This window comes from Epinephelus lanceolatus, chromosome 24 (genome assembly GCF_041903045.1).
Source record: "Epinephelus lanceolatus isolate andai-2023 chromosome 24, ASM4190304v1, whole genome shotgun sequence".
NCBI classification, from domain to species: domain Eukaryota; kingdom Metazoa; phylum Chordata; class Actinopteri; order Perciformes; family Serranidae; genus Epinephelus; species Epinephelus lanceolatus.
In genome coordinates this window covers 3,825,148-3,838,336 of record NC_135757.1, presented here as the reverse complement: position 1 = coordinate 3,838,336, position 13,189 = coordinate 3,825,148, and the positions used below count along the sequence as shown (strand labels likewise).

Sequence of the window (13,189 nt, the reverse complement as noted above, 5' to 3'; positions counted from 1 at the left end):
GACCATCAAAATGTAAATACTGCAGACGAGGAAGCGGCGTTAATTACCTCAAACTCCTTCAGAGAAATATTTCAGGATTTTTGTCGTGTTTTTTTAGGGAGCTATAACCTTTAGAATTATTGTCTCTTTAGTAGTCCTGAAATCTTTTTGTCTCCACTGAATATAACATCTTTTAAAAATGTAGATTTTACATCAAAGTCAGGTTGAAGCAAATTTTAAATTCTGAAAAGTTAATTGAATAAATAAACCAGTGAAATAGGGAGTCGTGTGACTTCTCATAGTTGGAGTGACACCGTGGTGTCTTTTTTTTCCTATCGGCAAGTGTTGGATCGTCCAGTTTTTGCTGATAATCAGGATTTTGTGCAAATATTCAGCGTCTTTAAATTCAACCATTTAACGCCGAACATATTTGAGGAAAACTCAAGTGTTCCCACCTAAGATTTCATTAATACAATTAAATTAATAGCATGCTCACACCAAGCATTCATTGGATTCAGTTACACCTACAGATTCCAGAGTTATTAGTTAGTTAATGTATTTGATTTTCGTATTATATGTCAAATTTGTTGGATTTTAAATGTGTTTTCTTCGGCTGCTACCTCGGCCAGCTCTCTTGTAAAAAAGATTTTCAATTTCAATGGGACTTCCTGGTGAAATAAAGGTCACATAGATAAATAAATTAATTAAAAACACTCAGACAGCATCATATCTGTTACAAATGTGTGACCCTGATTGACATAAATGTAATTTTCTTTTTCTATGGAGGGTATAAAATATATTTATCTGTTTCCTCGAGTCTGCAGAACCTTAAGACAAAACAAGGTTTATTTAAGTTCATACCTCCAAATTCAAGCCTGAAGGTGAATAGCAAAATATGACAATATCCGAAACAACAGAAGCACTTTGCATCAAATTACATCCATCAATCAATGTCTGCTTAATCCCAAAATCTGCAGGACATCGTCAGTTATTTCCAAATCGAGTTTTTAACATTTAAACATTTAAAACAACACCGAAAACCACAATACATAACCATCATAATTTATTCTATACATGGTAAACTACCACATACAATGATCTTCACATTTTTGAATCATCAAAAATAAAAACTACAGACATATATTTGCATATATTCTAAAATATAAACACTCACATATGAGAGTATTTTTAGCTGCATAAACATCTAAACCATATTTTTAGCTTCCCATAATATATCAGTGTATCTACTGTCTGTATGAGTGTTTGATTCAATGTGATCTGTATAATCTATCTGAAACATGCTTCAGTGCATTGTAATTGGATCATTATCTTATAAAATTCAAAGCAATGACACTATCATATTATTATACTGCATAATGATCCATCAACAAACTGCACATACACACATAATCACAGATAAACTGCCTCCCTGTGATGTCTCCTTACATCACTTACAGTTAAGTTAAGTATATGCAGTGTGTAATTCATTGCAGTGTAATTGACATATTTGTCTGTAATTCGTCTGTGCTCAGTCCGCAGCAGTTAGGATGGTAAAAGATATGCCCGACAAACAAATACTATCATTCTGTGAGAAGTTGAGCGTCCTACCTGAGGTCGGGTTCACACCAGAACTGAGACTGGGACCAAAACAGCCAGAGACCGAGCCAGGATGGAAACGTGCCACAACCACTGCTGATACAGAAACCAGACAATACAGTCGCTTCAAAGCGTTGCGTTCAAACTGCTTCAAAACTGAGATATCAAGCACTCGTTAAAAGTCCAATGAAGTCTTCAGAAGCAGAATTGACAGCATGAAATCGCAATTTCTTTCCCAAAACCCAAAGTCTGTGCAAAGTAAACCCGATGAATGAAGTTTGTTTGTCCGGAGGTCAAAAGCCAAATAAATTAGCGGGAAGCGTCTCCGTTGTAGGCATCTCTGGCTTCATGTTTTCATGATACTAGTTATTTTTCTAAAATGTAGAAATGCAGTGACCTACTTTGGGGCATCTATGCGTTTAGCATTCACATCTTATTACCATAAAGTCAAGGTTTTGCCTTTCTTTCCTGAGAAAATGTACTGTAGAAATTTGCCGATCCCTTTCAGGGTTCGGGTTCAGGTCCTGTAGTGGTGATTATAGTATTTGGTTTCAGACCTAAACGCAATTGAAGGTTTCAGGTGTGTTTTCTTGGCTTCACACATGCTCTAAGATATGAAATACTCGACATGGACTTTGGATTATGTTCGTCTTTTGTTAATTTGCAAACAGCCTCTGAAACAAGCGCTTGAGTCTTTATATTCTGCTTCTTTTTAAAGATGATATCCAGACATATCATCTCCAAATCATGCTCTTATTTTGTCAGGCCAGGACTTAATTTCAGCCATGATCCTTCATTTGTCTTCATTTTGCGTCTTAAACAGTTCCCTGAGATTACCTGTCACTTGTGTCAGCGGTTGAAGTTCTAGATTAAAAACCCTGCGCCCACAAGAATATCTGATTGTGCTCAAGTTTGAATTTAATCCAGCTTTAGTGTCTGAGCACTACTGTGCAAACCAAATCTACTCAGGGGAAGACAAGAGGTAGTGGAGGGGGGGGAGTAAAAGTTGAAGCACCGAGATGGAGACGCTTGGACTTGACTTCTCTCTGGCTGCCTTAAGTGAAGCCGCTCGGAGATAGACGGAGTAAATAGAAAACAGCGATTGTCGTCTCGCTCTGCCTCCCCCCCTCTGTAATCTGATTGGGCACGTTCCCCCGAATCGAGGGCAACGCCAAAACAAAAGATCACCAATCAGATAGAAGGGGCTCCCACTGAAGTTCTTGGCATGCTATGAATGCTTTGCCCTCTCATGTGCGCTAGTATCTAGCAGCGAGATTCCCCGTGTCGCTTTTATGTGTTAATCGTCACCGCTCAGTGAGACTATTGTACTGTCTGCATCGCCGGGGGAGGAAACCGCAAAAAAAAAAAAGGGGGGAGTTTATATGGGGAATGAATGCGAGCGGTGGAGACTGCCAGCACCGTTTCACACGAGCTGAGAGTCGCCTCATCACCCCGTTGACGAAGGTCCAAGAGTGCAATGTGTTGCTCTGCCACCACAGACATCTCTAATTGATGGGAAAGAAGTTCATTTATATATTCAGGGTGGGAGAACAATTATCACCTGAAGTTCCATCTCTAAGATAAAGAAGAGCCAGGTGTGAAAGGCTCTGACGACCACTGATTGGATTTTCCTGTTCTCCCTTAAAGGTTCCCTTAATCAGTTTCACATCTGTGCCGTTAATCACCTGTTCAAACTCTGCATGTTTTATGGAAGAAGGAATGGAAAATCAGGTTCAAAGTGGTCACAGAAAATGCGTTCATTCCATTCAAATTCCAGGATCCTTCAGGAAATCCATTGCTAGAAATGTATGTTGTATGGACGAACATTTTTTAAGCACATACAGTGGCTGTATTCTAAAAGTTAGAGTTAAAAATCATAATTTTCTGACGAACTTTCCAGGTCCTCGTCATTTTACCTGCATGTTTTAACCTGGTAAAAGATTTTAGTCGTTGTACGCCTGGACCTGAGTAAATCCAAAGACTCTAGGCGGGATTTCCTCGACTGCTGCTAACTTAGCTCAGGTTTGTTTTTAGCCAAATGGTTAGGCTAGCCAGTTGCTTTTTACTGGACCATACTGTGTTCTTAAAGCCATTTTTTACCTTTGGATTTTAATCCGACATTACCTGTCCGAGCTGTCTCTACCTTGGCCAGAAAGTTGCCGAACTCAAACAAAGAATATCCACCTTTTACCAGATTAAAGATGGTGAACAGCATCTCTACATCCTGGTAACGCTGGGTTCTGCTAAGGGCTCCGCAGCTAGAGGGGAACTCAATGCCACTGTGCCAAAAGGTACCAAAATGGAAGGCTTCATTTGATGTAACGACAACCAGGTCTCACTACGAAGTCGGTGAAACTAGGCACTTGGTCAGTGACTTCTGGCGCCAGACACTGACGAAAAAAGCCGTCCTTTCACATTGGCATGATACGTGGCCGATCACCGTTCTCAGGGCCAAATGGGGTTGGACAACAACGAAAGTTAAGGCGGTAGAAGTCCGAGTAGGGCAGAAGGGAAGGGGTGGTGGATGAGTCGCACCTAGGGTACCTTGCACGTTACATGTGAACATGGAAAGTCCAGAAGGTGGTTGTACCCTTGACCGACAGAAGCCTGGTCTAAAGTCAGGTTGTCGCGTATTTTCCTGCTGTTTCATAGAGCAGTGTTTGTTTGTTCTATGGGAGAAACACAGAGTAATCATATTAATCAGCGCATTTATGCACGAGAGGCAGTGCGGCGTCTTTTATTATGTCAGAAACTAAAAGAGTTCTGTTCTGTTCCAGATTATTTGCTGCATTACTCTCAGTAGAAAACTGCTCGCTTCTCCAATTTGCCGAATCCATTGAATGGGAGATGACACTCTGATTGATTAAAGTCATGTTAGGTCAAAACACACACAATTAATTAAGGGACTAAATACAACTCCTTTGCCCCTTGCACCTCACTTTGCACCCCAATTAGGCACCGTTAAACTAGTAAAGTTTGACACACCCTCAATGCATCTTAGACGACGAGTCATAGATCGTATAACTTGGGCCCAAATATCCATAGAAAAAAAGAGCAAATGTCAGCTTTAGTTCTGTGCTTTTGAAAACTTTTTCAAGGTTTGCATGTTTAAGGAGAATTTGGGGGGTAATTTACCGTGGGAAGGACACTAAATCCCTTAACTTTACGCTTTATAACTCTTTATAATGTCTGTCAGAAACACCCCAAGCTTCATCTATAGAAATTCATATTGTGCAGACAAGCCAAAACTCCCGAGCAAACATCCCAAAGTTTCCAAAAATACCAACTATGTCAGGATGAATTCCTAAAAAACAGAACATCTAGAATATCCGCATTTGTGTTCAATAGTCATCCCATTATAAACATGAGATATTGCAGCTCTAGTGAAGCGATGAAACATGCAGATACAGAAAATTGTGCATGAGTGAGCAGCAACCTCCAGGGCTGAATAATGAAGCAAATGAGGAAGTACTAAAAACTGCAGTTCCTCTAATGGCCACTTGAGGCTGGCTCCTGAAGTGAGTCAATCCCCACAGACCCCCATGTTAACATGTCCAACTTTACAGCAGAAATAAACATGTTTACAGCCTGATAGAAGCAACAGTTTTGGTCTCTGCAGCTAATGTCAACATTCATGACAACTGTGCGGGGGTGAATATTTATAAAACTCAACTGTCTAGATTTTGCAGATGCAAATTAATAGCATCTTTTTTTAATCAGACTAAAGTCCATGCCGCCAGTTTGTTACGCATGAAGAAAATAACCCTGATGACATCACTAGGGTCGTTCTCTCAAACATGACGAAGCTCCTCCAATGCTACAGTACTCCTGACGAAAAACACATCGACCATCATGCTTAATATCAATGGAATGCCCTTAAATTTATCCTTAAATTAGCTTCAGACGTCAGGAAAGTATACATAACATTTTAACAAAGAGACACAGTTTTGCACAGTTTTTCATTTTCATTTCATTAACAACAAAAGGGATGATAAAATACTGAAACCACTACTAACAACCAAAGGCCATTGAGAATTTTAAGATTCGTCTTAAGAGCGTAAATGTAGGTGGAGCAATGGATCGAGAGTGGAGGGCTATTCCAGAGGTCTGAAGCAGCTACTGCAAAGGCACAATCTCCCTTACCCTTACATTACCCACCAGCCTCGATCATGGGACAGTTAATTGACATTGTTTGGAGGATCTAAGAGGTCGGGAGTTGGAGTCGGGGCAGAGAAGTTCAGCAATATACTGCGGTGTATGGGCTTTAAAAACAAATACAAGAACCTTAAAATCAGTCCATTATAAAGACCACAGTGAACCAGCAGTCATATGTCGTCTTTCCTGATTAGATACTTCCTTAAGATAGGTTTACTCTGCGTTTATGTTCCTGGAAATACTATGCAAACTACTGTAGATATACTGAACGTCCTCAGGATGGAAACTTGCTTCAGGATGCGTAACAGGGTTCCTACAGTCATGGAAAATCTGGAAAAGTCATGGAATTTCACAGTCACATTTTCTGGGCTTGGAAATGTCTCAAAATTATCCAAAATCATTTAAAGTTTTCGGAAAAGTCATGAAATTCTGTTTCATATAATGAAAGTTTTACAATAATCATCTATGGATAACTTTTCACATGATGTATAGAAGCAGCAAATACATTTTCTGTAGCCGTCGGCTTGACGTAGCTTTAATATTTGCCGATGTGTGACCGTGTTTTCTTCACCTCCACGAACATTTCGCCATCGTCTTCCTGGGTATGTCTCTTCCCTCTTGTATGCCGGCATGCTGAAATTATGTTTCAATAGAGTTTGAATCTGATATATTAAAAAAAATGCAGGGTAAGTAGGGTAAGAAAAAAGAAATCTTTATTATGGATCCTTGAAAAGTCATGGGAAAGTTTGGGAATTTGTCCATGAAAATGTGCAGGGTCCCCATTTTTAAAAGCTGCCTCGTTGTTTCTAAGGTAAAACATTTTCATACACTTATCTCCGAAAATTCAGCCTGATGCTTTTGTTTTTCTTGGAAACTTTACCATCAAATAAAGATGTAAATGTTTAAACAGTGTTTAGCTGAAGAAAATGAGATTGTAACGATGAAACTAGAGTCCGAGAGGTTAAGGGGAATTGATAGTGTGAAGTTAAGTGAGTTTGCTCCCTCGTTGCTTAAAAAAGAACAAATACACAGAAAAGCTGCTCAGTTGCAGCTCTGCTCTGAATACTAATATCTCAGCAGTGTGTGTGTGTGTGTGTGTGGTTATGTGTGTGTGTGTGGGTGTGTAAAGCAGATGCCATTCTGCTGATCTCAGTCCACATCCATCCGTCTACAACCCAAATCTTCCCGAAGGCCACCGGGACGAGGCGTCCTCCTCGCAGCCCTTTTCCCTCCGCAGGTCAGGCGGCGTCCAAACTGTTTCATCTCGTCTCGCAGGTCGACCGACGCCTGACGGAGAACATCTGCCCGCCAAAAATCTCACAAGCTGCCGCAGAGATGACATCAACAGTCGGTTTGTGTTTCTGCTGCCACGCAGTGTCATCGACAGTGTTGAATGTTGACGCATCTGTTGTGCTGTTGAGTTAGCTGTGTCTCAACAAGTTTCCATGTGATCTTTGGGGATTAAAACGACAACACGGGATTCAGATTTGGACTCAGGTGTTGGTGCTAATGTGTTACTGTCTGACGAGCACTGAACCTATGTGACAGACATTTATTTACAGGAGGAAGCAAATATAATGTTTAAAAAAAAATAGATTTTTTTGCACTTCTTTATGTAGGAAAAAAATTATAAATGTGACAAATGAAAAAAATTGAAAAATAATTTTAAAAAAATGCAATAATTACATAGAAAGTTAAAATCCTAAAAACCAAAAATAATATGACAAGTTAAACATTAAAGTGGCAAAATCTAAATAAAATAATTTAAATATGATAATGCATAAAAATAATATAAATTACAAATAAATAAAATATAATAAAATAATTAAAAATATTAAAAAAAAAAAACAAAAAATAAAAATATGACAAGTTAAACATTAAAATGGCAAAATAAATAAAAGAATGTAAATATAATAATGCCTGAAAAAAAATTACAAATAAACAAAATAAAAGAAAATAATTTTAAAAAATTGAATGATTACGTAGAAAATTAAATGACAAGTTAAACATAACATGAACAAATCTAAATTATAAAAATGTAAATGTAATAATACATTAAAAAATTAAGTATATAGAAAATGAAAAGGTTAAACTACAAACAAAAACAATAATAATAAAAGTTAAGTATTAAAATGACAATCTAAAATATATATAAATGTAAATATAGTAATACATAAAACATTTAAAAACAAGATATATTACAAATAAAAAATAAAATACAAGAAATAATTTTAAAAAATCTAATGATTACGTTAAAACTAAATGATAAATTACAAACAAATATAATTATGTGACAAGTTAAGTATTAAAATTACAAAATCTGGATCATATAAATGTAAATATAAAAATAAAAAATAAATAAAACGGTGCTTATTATATACGACAAATACAAATGTAATTAATTATAATAATAATTATGAGTAAAATAGTTACAGGAAAAATATAGAAACAATACAGAAATGGTCATTGGAAAGTAAAGTAACTTTGATCGTTTAAAAAAATCTTTGTTATCTGGACCTGTACTGTGGTGCTTTCTTTTCACACTGAACACAACTTTTAAAGCAAATTGCTGCAGATTTTTAACAACAGAGCCCTTTCACCTCGAGCCACTGTATGTGCTCACCCTAATAATCATTTGGTTTTCCAGAGACTCCGTCATGTTTTGGAAATGAGCTTCAAAAGTGTGTTTGCACTCTGCCGAACAAAGGCAAGTTTGGAGAGGTGTAAAGGTTGCATGGACTGTGTGGAAAGTGCAGATCGTTACGACTCAAACTGCGAGCCGTCTCATTTGCAGAAACAAGTGTGCAGACGGTTTAAAGGTTGCATACATTGAGCAGGAATGCACTGGAACCGTTTGACTTCCCTGGAAAAGTACAGTCAATATTGTGCGAGGCTTTAATGGTCAAACATATGCATATTTTCTGCTCCAGTCCTCCCGCTTTGATAAAGCTCAAATACATTCGGTATCATCTATCAAACACAGGGAGGAGGGGGGGCAGACGGTGGGGGGTGAGCTGGGGAACAGAAGTTAGGTTTTGCCACGGTACCGAGCAGTTATTTTATTGACGTGGGAAGACACAGGAAACGAGCTGCTTTCACTCTTGCATGTCGAGTCCTTCTGTTGGCGCGCGAATCCAAAACAATTTCAGATTTTGAGAAATACGGGGGCAGCTGGCGTTCCCACAGCCGTGCCGGAATTAGCCGTTTACGCGCTGCAACCCTATCTGCTCTGCACCTGGGCGGCTAGCGTGGCAGCCCTGCACCTTTGACTGGGGCGCACAGGCCACCACTGCAGTGTGTGTGTGTGTGTGTGAGAGAGAGGGAGAGGGAGACGGAGAGGGAGACAGACAGAATGTGCAGTGTGTCATTGTAGGAGGAAAACATTACTTTCTGAAGCCCCTTCCTGCATGTTTGACATTTTCTTCCTATCAGCTGGAAGTTTGAGTGTCAGTTAATGTGAGTTTCGCAACCAACAGGCACTTAGAGCCTCATGAAAACAATTTAAAGCCACAGAAGAAGAGTTACTTCCTCATATGAATTTGAAGAATGCAGTTCAGCTTTGAGCTAACTGAGAGCACCTTAACACGAATGATTCGACAAAATAATCAAATCAAATCTTCAATAAAGACAAAAAGTGTGCAGTATCATGGCAACAAAAAACAGAATATACAGTAAAAGACATGTCTTTTCTGTCCTCCCACAAAGAGGGTTGAACAGAAGGTTTAATGTTTAAATACTACTGTTAACCTGTCTGACTTGAGTTTTAACTAAAGGTCTAGTTATTAGCTTCCTCCTCAGCTTTCAGCTGCACCTGACAGACAGCTCAGATGTCAACAAGTGACCTCAGACATTTGCCAATCCTACATTTCAGTCAGGACCACTTTCGTCAAAGAAGCTTTATTTCCATTTGCAGTATTATATTAGGCGGTATGGCTCTGTACTGGGGCCTCTGCCTTTTCTAGGCCTCCACAGAAAGCCTCTTCCATGCGCCTATACGAAAAGCCTTAGGGGGTGATCACACAGAAATGAGACGCTTTAAACGCTGGAAGCGCTTATTCAGTGCGCGCTAGCTACTGGCGCCTGACGCTAAAAAAGTTGAAAATATTTCAACTTTTCAGCGTCTTCGCGCGTCTAAAAAGACACCGGAAAAACACCCGTCTCAAAAGACGCTTGAACACTGGTCAGACGCGCCATATCATAGGAAAACAATGATTTTACTGGCGTCGCGTTTTTAGCGTTTCATCTCAGTGTGATCACTCCCTTAAAGCAGAGAGCACACCTCTCTGCCCTTCCATGCGCCTGCATGAAAAGTCGTAAAGCAGAGAGCACACCTCTCTGCCCTTCCACATGCAAACAAGGAAAGCCTGAGGCAGAGAGAGCACACCTCTCTGCCCTTCCACATGCAAACAAGGAAAGCCTGTGGCAGAGAGAGCACACCTCTCTGCTCTTCCATGCAGCTACATGTAAAACCTAAGGCAGGGAGAGCAGCAGCAAAGACCCCTCGGGCACACAACAGAGCAGCATCAATGACAAACAGAAATGACATTGATAAGTCAGACACAGTAACAGGAGGAGCTGGGGAGGAGGCAGGTTGCGAAGCAGCTTGCAGAGGAAGCAGCAACAGTAGGCAGGCCAGAGCAGTTTAAACAGGACGCCCTTTTTTTCTCTAAAACACCTGAAAGCTGTTTGAAAGCTACAAAACTGCATATTTTTTAATAACATATTTTATAATAGAAAAGACACATAGTTAGATAGGTCAGATATACAGTAGATCAGTCCAAGTTGTGTGTCTGCATTTTAACATGTTGGGACCATGGGCGGATTATGAGACACTGGGCCCCACCACCTCAACTACACTCAACTTTGCCTCTTTTTTATGTTGTTTGGCCCCTTTTTGCAGTTCCTTAGCATCTCTTTGTGGTTGATATGAGTCTTCCTGGTCGGTATGTGTCAATTTGAGTGACATTTTATAGGTTAAGGCTGAGTGGGGGCGGGGGGGGCCCTGACACTTTGAGCCTCTGGGCATGTGACTAGTCTGCCAATTCAGTAATCCACCCATGGGTAGGACACCTGTTGTGCTATAAAATCTTGACTGCTAACCTTTAAGTCCAATTTTGCTTTTAACTTTGTCGTTCTCGATCCTTCCACCACCTGTGTTTCCGAGATGTAAAAAGTCAGAGTACATGAACAAAGCAAAATCAAATGATGTCATTTTGCTGATTTTGTGTGGAACCGCAAGATATACATACAATTACAATACAATACAGCATAGCATTGTGATATTTTGCGTGGCGATATCGTATCGATACAAGGATGCCAAGTATCTTCTTTTATATACACTATTAACTTTTGCAAATGCGCATTTTAATACAGCTTTTGGTGCTAGAATAATAAAATCAGTTGCTTTTTTTAGTCCACTAGATGGTGCTGATGTCTTTGTTCCTGGTGAGGTCAGCAGAGGTCTCAGTCAGCGGCGTTTGGCTCAAGTTCATCAAAACAAAAATGGAGACACCGGAGAAAGAAATTAAAAATTGCACCAAACATCAGAAGGAAAGAAGGACTTGGACATGACACATGCAGTTTGCGAGCATAACATCAGAATAAAATACTCCAGGAATATGACGAACATGAGGGCTCACCTCTCGAACCACCATCCAAAGATAGAGGTAGCCACTGTCGGCCAAGCTAATGCTAAACCCACTCCACCTTTAACCAACACTGGAAAAACTTAGCTCGACCGAACGACCATCCAACTCTGAGCGAGCGAAGAAAAGAACAGTTCGTCACCTACTTCCCGTGCAAAGATCTGCGTTCATACAGCGCTGTTGAAACAAAAGCTTTTGTTACATGCTAAGAACACGTGAACCCAGGTATGTGAGTAGTGGAGCACGAAGCTAAGGAATCTTCAAGTGCAGCAGGAAGGGTGGCGTTAACCTGTGACGCCTGGACTTCAAGGTCAGTGGATTCATATGTGACTGTAACGGGACGTTACGTGACAGAGAGCTGACGACTGCTGTCTCACGTTCTCCAAACTAGAGCAGGACAGCAAATATAAGTTAAAGTCTAAATTCTGATTCAAAAACGATGAGAAATGTTGTAAATCTGACGTTACAGGTTATTGAATGTGAAGCCACACAGGAAGGTCTCCACTGAAGCTCTATAAAACCTGCAGTGAGTTCATGTTTCATTAGCAGGACTTCATTAGTTTGGGTTTTGGTTGAGAGATTTCATGCCGTAAACGCTGTCACCAAACCGGCCACGTCCCAAACTTAGCAGCGAGATCATCGCGAGTTCACCGTGAGCCGAGAAATATCTGTATTGGAGCTGACAGCCAGGCGCGGTAAACAGCGGTGAGGAGCGAACATGTTGTCGCTCGTGTTGAACATCTGACCTGGCTGGAACCTGCGGCGAGCGGCACAGCTGAACAGGAGGCCGTCTGGATGGGAGAGGAAGGGGGGAGAGGGAGGGAGGTGGAGGGGAAGGAGGGGGAGGGAAGGCTTGGCTGTACATGCTTGGCTACTTGCCCCGGTCCCATTGACCAGACAGCTGAACTAGCAAGGGAAGGAGGGAGGGAGGGAGGGAGGGAAGGAGAGAGAGCAGGAAATGGATGGAGCCTCTGTTTTTTATACATTACAGAATAATAACAAGCACAGTTATCTGTCGTTTAACCTCGGCTCTCTGCGCTGAGGTGTTTCTGCCTCTACTACCTCCCCACAGAGCACCTGTCAATCAAATGCAGAGGAGTGTACGCTCGCACTTGTGCGCTCTGATGCCGTCGTAACCGTCTGTGAGTCTTAGGGGTGTAAAGATTAACAAATACATTCTGAAAAACAAATAAAGGAGTCAAAGATTCAGATGTGCACACACACACAGCCGCAGATTCAAACCACGTTTTTCATGGAATTTGGAAAAAATGAATACGCCAGCTGTCAAAAAACAAACTGTCTCTCTGTCTCTTTCTGCCCGGAGCTAGCGTGTGTGTGTGTGTGTGACCTGCTTCCACCGCATACAGCACAACACTGTGTCGAATCAAAACGTACAGTTGTATAATGAGATATGCATGTAGCACCTCAGACTAACGTGTGCCCCGACAGGGAAGTTACAGAGAGAAGCAGCATCCAATCAAATCTGCTTTGACCCACATCTTTTCTGTATCCAATCGTCAACTTTGTATCTGTGTGTGCTTCTGTTCGTACTTCATGTGATGTTGATTGTATGTGCACTTTGGCATTTCATCCATGTGTCCATATGTGGTTAGAAAAAGCCAAACTGTCCTGCACACATTGATTTATTTGTGTTAATGTACAAAAACTCTTTCATACATCGTCAGAAATGAGCAATACTTTTATCCATTCTTGAGAACTGGGACGAATCAGGTCCTCACTCCCCAAAAAAACCCTTAAATTGGATATAAGGTGGTATTAAAAAGGTCTTAAAAAGTCTTAAATTTAACTTGGTT

The 13,189-nt window shown here is 40.5% G+C and overlaps 1 protein-coding gene across 1 annotated transcript in view; it reads left to right on the top strand.

Moving 5' to 3' along the window:
- Positions 1–6,662: 6,662 nt before the first annotated feature.
- LOC144461887 (uncharacterized) overlaps positions 6,663–13,189 on the top strand; it is a 128,683-nt gene continuing 122,156 nt past the window's right edge. The window contains exon 1 of the mRNA XM_078165699.1: positions 6,663–7,081. The gene's annotated coding sequence lies outside the window, so the exon portion shown is untranslated. The remainder of the gene's footprint in view (positions 7,082–13,189) is intronic.